The 7,417-nt window shown below is 39.7% G+C and overlaps 1 protein-coding gene across 1 annotated transcript in view; it reads right to left on the bottom strand.

Annotated features, from left to right (window-relative positions):
- Nucleotides 1–2,767: 2,767 nt before the first annotated feature.
- MAPK1 (mitogen-activated protein kinase 1) overlaps nt 2,768–7,417 on the bottom strand; it is a 34,288-nt gene continuing 29,638 nt past the window's right edge. Inside the window, exon 9 of the mRNA XM_065693080.1 lies at nt 2,768–6,853. The gene's annotated coding sequence lies outside the window, so the exon portion shown is untranslated. The remainder of the gene's footprint in view (nt 6,854–7,417) is intronic.

The following is a 7,417-nucleotide window of genomic DNA, read 5'->3' as shown; positions in this document are numbered from 1 at the left end:
AGTTGAGCTGTGAGGCTGGCTGTAATCTACAGCCATGCGAGATGAAGAACAGCGAGGACAAAGAGAGTGAAGCCATGGAGTCAGTCATAGCAGCCAAAGGACTTTGGAGAAAAACACCAACATGGAAAGTATAAAGCCCTAAGGAAGAGAAGTGCTGCTGGAAGACATTAACTCAACGAGAGCAAAGGCCAGCTCAGTCGGAGCAGCAGTGGAAGGAGATGTGGAGCAGCAGGACTTCAGGTGACAGCTAATGCAGTCGAGTGCCACACGAACTCACAGACTCACAAGGTAAATGGAAGCATTTTTACACTATTTATAGATGAGAAAATGCTGCGAACACAACATGCTGTCAAGGTATGTATTTCTCTTCTGGGAAACCAGAAATAGAATACTTCAGGGCTCCTTTTTGAGTCTCCATGTACAAACATACGCTACCTCTGTACCAAGTAAAATGAAAAGCTAAAAGGATCACGCATTTCTCTAGCACACGGATTAGACAGAAAGACCTTAAGAAAAACGGGCTCTGTGTGTGTGTATGTGCTGAGAGGAAGATGAGAGGCAGTTTCAGGGCAGTAAGAGGAATCTTTCAGTATTCAAGGTTATTTAAAGATCTAAGGTCAAAAAGAGAGAAGTTTGAACCAGACAACATTGGACTTCAGGTGGAAATTCCCAACAGCAACCAGGAAACTCAATGGATCTGGGTCTCATGCCACATCTTGGCCAAATGCATTGTTCTTATGTTTAATTTTATACTGTCTTCCCAGAAATCCAGTCACCAGATCACACCCTGTGCTTCCAACAGCGGGAGTCTCAGAACTTCCAGTTTTCCTGCATACCTCTTCACTGGATTTACATCAGTTTAACTAATGGGATCAATAACCTGTTGTTTGTCATCAGAAAGCTCACGTAGCCTATAGAAGAAAGACTTTTAGAACAGCCATAACTTTGTTAGATCCAGTTTGAATAAGACAAAAAAAATGTCACTAGCAAGACACACTGAAAAACCAAAGGTCTGGAAAGCACCTGAAGGAAAGCCAACAGAGTGATTTCTAAGGAGAGCAGGGTCACTGAACAGTCCTCACCTCTGCCTTCCACGATCAGCTTTCACATGAGCATCCCGTGAGTGGGGCCACATTTCTGATGAGGATGTGAACACTGGGCACCTGGCAAAGCACCAGGACCCTGGTTTGCAGTCACCAAAGCTGCCTTCAGAACTAGAGTTCTAGAACTCTTCTGAAGGTAGCTGAAGAGGTTCACGTGTAGTGAAAGGACACATCAGATACCATCAACATGGCACGTACCAATACACTGAAGTCTGTAAGTCCTCTGCATGCCTCAAGTGGGTTTTAAATAGATATTTTTTTAACCCATTGCCAAGTGCTATTGAATAGAAAATAACAGAAAATGAAACGTGCACAACGGAGGCTGGCATCTTTAACCTGCAGAGGAAGTCCTGCAAAGCTTGATGCCATCAAACCTACACTAGGCACCTTTTCAACAAACAGGGCTTAGGCTCAGAAGTGGTGCCTCACAAGCTGCCACAAGTATGTGGGTGCACCATGGCCTCACACAGGCAGCTCGGCTCCCAAAGCATGCCGGGGGCTCTCGCTGACACAGGCCAGCTCTGTGGGTTTTGACTCCAACAGCTTGAACGCGCCTGCGCTGCTGAAAGCCTGCAGATAGAGAGGATCAGATCCAGTTCTGGTGAAATACAGGAAATCGGCATATTTCAAACTAACCTTGCTTCAGTAAGGATTGCAAAAGTGTTACATCAATCAGCAGCTTGTCAAAACCTCCACTGAGACAAGCTGCACTGTAGTCATACGTTGGAGTAACTCACTGAAGTACACACTGCTGTCAATACAGCGTTCTGCCAGGGGAATAAAGAAAGTGAGAGGCAGCTACAGTCAAAAACATCAGAACACGCATAAACCTACCTATGGTGAAACAAAATTCTGTAATCTTCTGAGGAAAAAATGCATTCTTTGATGTAAAAGCCAAAGAAGGGATGGAGATGAATCCTGACAAGCCCATTCTTGGACTTGTTGCAGACCTGCCAGTTACAGCTAAGCAATCTTTTGTTTCAGGTCACGTTTTCGGTGCTTTCATATAAACTAGAGAAGTTTCTAGCTGCCATTATCCAACTACACCTTTTAAGAGCTCAGTTCTTTGGCAGAGTCTGATTTTATGCTAAAAAAATAAATTAAAAATTCATTAAAAGCCCATTACAGTGATGCAAACTGATCTGCACTGCTCCCAGAAATCACAGGTCTCAAATCCCTGGCCTTGGGAGGAACCTGTCTGTAGTAAAATGAAAGCATTTGGTCTCTCAGGATTGCTCAAGTAATTATGTTCAAGACTTCACGGGAGCAGTGTGATAACTACACAATGTCAAAAAACCCCGTGACATCAGACACACTGGAATCCACATGGATTACTCTGTGCTCAACAGTTCAAAACCTTATTTCATAACTGTCTTGCACTGAAGATGAAGCATTTCTGCCTGTCTACAGACTAACTTCATCTGTGGTTTTTCCGATGGCTTGCCCTAATTTAATCTCAAACTGGTACAGCCATACAGTGGAACAAACACACTTGAGTACTTACAAATATTAAATGTAGGCTACTCACTACTGCAGCACTCGAGTGACAGTCGTGTTTTGGATAAGCCAATGAAATACACATCGGTGTATTCGTGATTTATAAAACAGCAGCTCATTTTAAAGCAAAATTCCAGTCATTCTATATATGCACAGCACTATGCTGATTTGGTAATACAGGGACACAATTTAATGATTTTCTTTGCATTTGTTTTTACAAGATTCAGATGCCAAAAACAAAACAGAACATTAAGTTACCTGATTTAAAAAAGAAAGTCACATACGTTTACAACATCAAAAGAATAAGACGAAATATAAACCTTTGCTACTTACAATTGATCTATACAGATTAACCAAATCACAAATCTGTCACAATATAAACGTTTAATTGTTACAATGAATAAGAACATACAGAAAATGATTTCTTTTTATAAAATCTTCCTTTGCTTTTTATTTTAGACTTACCATTAACTAAATCAGCTATGCAGGACTTGTGGGGTACATGACTAAGAAGGCACCAACAGTACAAAGCAAAGACAAAGCAGTTTTGAGTATTTTAAGAGTGCTCTACACTGATACAACACAAGAAAAGGCAACAATAGTAAGTAAACCAGCTGCAACCTTTAGAAATTTGTTCTAGATTTACAAAGGTAGTCCAACATTTCCCCCAACGCTTCACCTAGTTTGATCACAGCACATGCTACAAAAACCACTGTAAGCTTCACTTTACTAATGTGCACTTTTCACTAATTTAGTGTCTTGATTTCAATTGTTAACTAAACCATTTGGAACCACAAATGTATTTAAAACTTAGTAAAAGGATTGATTGGACTCTTTTGTTGAAACCACTGCATTTACAAAAATATTTCCCCTAAAATCCGGGATTGCTTGAAGACATCGCTGTACAAATATAAAAGTACTATGCAAAGGACCAAACTCATGAGTACATGGTGTGCATGTATAGACCTATATTTATACCATATCACGGTGCTGTAACAACACAATAAATTTATCAATAACCAAGGACTATATAAACTACACTAACATAAGCAAATATATATTAATAAAGTTCAAATCTATAGTACAGTTGCTCAGCAAACATCTTCGACATGGTATAAATATACTGTAGCATATTACAGTGGGCAGCAACGACAGGTTTTTCTCATTCTGCAAGGAAAACCGTGCTCAACTCCTTGGGTTTCATTTGGCCACTGCCGAGCTCTGTCACCACTGCTGCTCCTGACAGCTCACACAGCACCCAGCCCATGTAGTGTGTTGCACACTGCAGACTGGTGAGACGTGTAATAGGGATGAGGAAGAGCCTGGCGACAGGCAGGACAGTTATTTGCCAAAGCAGCCGTGAGAATTTTGTTTGCATATTTTTCTTCAGCTGTAAGGTTGGAATGTTTTTGACAGTGAACTGTTTACATTCCTTATTCCCAAAGCATCTTTACCATGAAATACGCGTGTTACTTTGATTAAGAGTTGCTGTTCTCTGCTCTAAAATATAAAAACTACGTAAGGAAAAAAATACCTATGCACAATGCTGAAATCACTGCCCTAACACAGTGTTGGTATAGGCACCTTCTTTTAAACTATTTCCAAATCTGACAAAAAATAATAAAAATCATGCTTCTCCTGTTGACACGTCAAATTCAACCCAACGATGTTCACTGAATTCTGCAAAAGACTGATGAATGTGGTTACTGATGGAGGCCAACTGGATTCAGCGAGAATAGTGAAAGAAGAAAGCCCAAAAGCACCAGATGTTCAGTAAAGCAAACCCTTGGCTTCTCACGCGGAGAGACAGAACGCAAGGGCAAGTCTACACCTCCCCAAAAATCCACACTGAAAGAATGTATTAAAAAGAAGAATTGGGAAAGAGCAGGGTGAAGTAAGCTGCCCAAGTTCTTCCTTAATAAATTACAACTGAGGTGTTACAAACTAATCTCGGTAACAGTCATCTTTCCAACCATGCCAAAAATGAATCCTGTAGTAATGATGATCATACGAGTAGCAGAGATTCTAGAAATATTTCGACTTCTCAAAACTGAGTGAGAAAAAGCATTTTGGTAAAGATGCGTAGAAGTGTCAAGAGACATTCCTACACTTAGTATCAACAGTCAAGTGCATATTTCAATAGAAATGGTTTTAGCATAGGTTTCACACCACAATTCAACCATCACCTGTGCAGTGTCCCGACAATGCTCCTAGTATGTTCCCCGCCACAGAGACTTATGTACCACAGGAACTTCCGAATTGAAAATGCCCTTTAATGATGAACCCATGCGTATTAAAAATTAGTTTGGGCAGACTAACACTGAAACTAGAGCAAAAAGAAAAATCCGACATGGAATCCTGTAAGCACCCTTTTCTATTGAAGTCTATGTTAATGGCTTTCTAGATTTCTGTGAAGAGCAGACTAAATGGTATGAGGAAGCCTGGAGTTACTAACCAGCCAGCATCCTTATGTACTACAGTAGCAATTGAACCTGATTTCCATTCAAACACACTACCCAAGAGGAAACCAAAAACTAATTCTTAATGTTAATGTGAAGATATAAGATTTAAATTTATTTCCAGGAATTACAAGTGCATTTTGTTCATATTAGCAAGCAGTCTTTATACAATCCATTCTTCACTGCTGCCAAAATAAAGTGAGAAAAAGACAGCAGAGATATGAAAAGCTAAAAATAGAACTATTTTTCCTAAGTTATTTGTTGAATAGCATTTCAGTTGAACACAACTCAGAGGTAACAATAGATTATTTTTTTTCTCAATCATAGGCATGTGGCACTTAGACAATCATCTTTGCACAGAAAGCTTTAACAGTCATGCGAGGGCACAGTAATTATTTTAAACAAGGCAAATTTCTCACCACAGAGAGCAGTGGGGAAAGAAAAGGAGGCACTGCACTGGAACATAACACCTAGTAAACTCCACATTATACAGTTTCAGTAACAAATACTTGAAAAGATCATTAAAAGGTATACAATTTTAAACATGATTTAGTGCTAGCTTTGTTTGGTTGTCCTAACTCAGCATTATCAGAAAAGTTTGATAGTACTTGACAACAGAACAGTACTTCATGTCACGAGCTCATGGAGGCTTGATTACAAATCACCATAGTGTAGGTTGCAAGAAATGAACTTGAGATGCTGACATGCTGTAGGAGCAAAAGTAAAATCAAACTTTCTCATTTAAAGATGCAGTGTTCCTCTCGGCAAGAATTCTGAATGTCAGTGATTAGACTCAAATGTAAAAACTATCAATCCTCACTTGAAGCGTTTCATTGGTATGCAGGATGTAGACTGAGTTTATTAACATCGTATTTTGGTTTCTCGCTTGCCACCAGACATGGATGCCTTCCACAGAGAAAAGCATTCACCATTAGGTCATCATGCCATTATGTTCTTTGTTAATCTTCCACCACACGGTGAGTAACTATAAGTTGGCGAGCTGCCACTCATTCTCTTTGCACAAGTAGTACTATGCCTCCAACATGGTTAAACTTTAAATGATCTCTTTTAGAAAAGGCAGAGAGAAAAAGGTACAAATTTCATCAATACATGGAAAAAAAAATGTTTCTTGTATGAATTCAATTAAGTTGGGCTTCTATGTGGCTCTTACGCTGTATAGAATACCTGTATGTACAGCACAGGACACCCAAAGTGCATAAGCAAGATTAACATGAACACGACTTATGCTGCAATCCATAGCACAACGGTATAACCCCAGCTGGGTGTAACCATTTCTATTTAAAAAGGAAGTGCAAAAAAAATCTGGGATGTCACTGACTTAAAGTGCCCTGAATAGTAGCTTTTCTAAAAAAAAAACAAAACAAAATAAATGCCAGCGACTTCAGTAAAGTCATAAACCCATAGTTCATGGTGTAAACGTCTTACAGGTTAATGAATTATCTTCGTGGATACTGATCCGGGAGTGAAAGGAACCACTGCATCTTTCAAACCAGAAAGCAAGCAGTTAAAATACGGCCAGCAGTAGGTGCACTTACAGTACAGTACTGCCACAGGTCAACATGGGCATTACGCATAGGAGTGTCAATTACAATTCTTCAGGCTTAAAAGATTCATTGAAAGCATGAAAAGCCAAAACTACCAGGAACTGCCCTCCTGAATGGCTCAAAGGAGTTAGTGGATAAGCTGAGAGAGGCCACAAGACATGACCAACAATAAAGAACTGGGAAGAGGAACAGCAACGTTTGAGCATGCCCAGTCCTTTTAGTCCTTGTCCTACAAAAAAGAGCAGAGATATATTTCAGAAAGTTTTAACATTGCCTTTTAAAATAAGCATACTTTCCTATTTCTGTGCTTTATGCACACTATGATTGATATGAATCAGACACAGCAGCACCGATACATGTTAAAAAAAAGTGACAGTGGATATCACTATGTTACATTTTAAATTAAAACTTTAAATCTTCAAAAGACTGGGAAGATTAATCATAACTAGTGAATGAAGTGCAGTACTTAACTGATGAATTAAGTACATTACATGGTTGTATGAGGCACCTGATACTTTCACACTGCCTCTCAATGTCCTGACTACAGCCACAGGGGAAGTTTGAGTGAGACAAGCTAGCTGGTAAAGCACAGGGTGGGAGCAGAAAAGGAAGAGACCATTACTGCCTGTTTTAAGCCAGCTCCTGTGGACTGGCCCTCACTGGAATGTCAGCTACTTATGTTTAAACTGGTGTGATGAGGAGCAGCTCATAAGTCTAACCACAAATGGCTGGGACAAACTACCAGCACATCGTTACCAAGCTCAGTGCAACATTTAAATTTCAGTATCATGTT

Source organism: Lathamus discolor, chromosome 12 (assembly GCF_037157495.1).
Source record: "Lathamus discolor isolate bLatDis1 chromosome 12, bLatDis1.hap1, whole genome shotgun sequence".
In the NCBI taxonomy this organism is placed as follows: domain Eukaryota; kingdom Metazoa; phylum Chordata; class Aves; order Psittaciformes; family Psittacidae; genus Lathamus; species Lathamus discolor.
The sequence above is the reverse complement of the archived record's forward strand: the minus strand, read 5'-3'. Positions and strand labels throughout refer to the sequence as shown.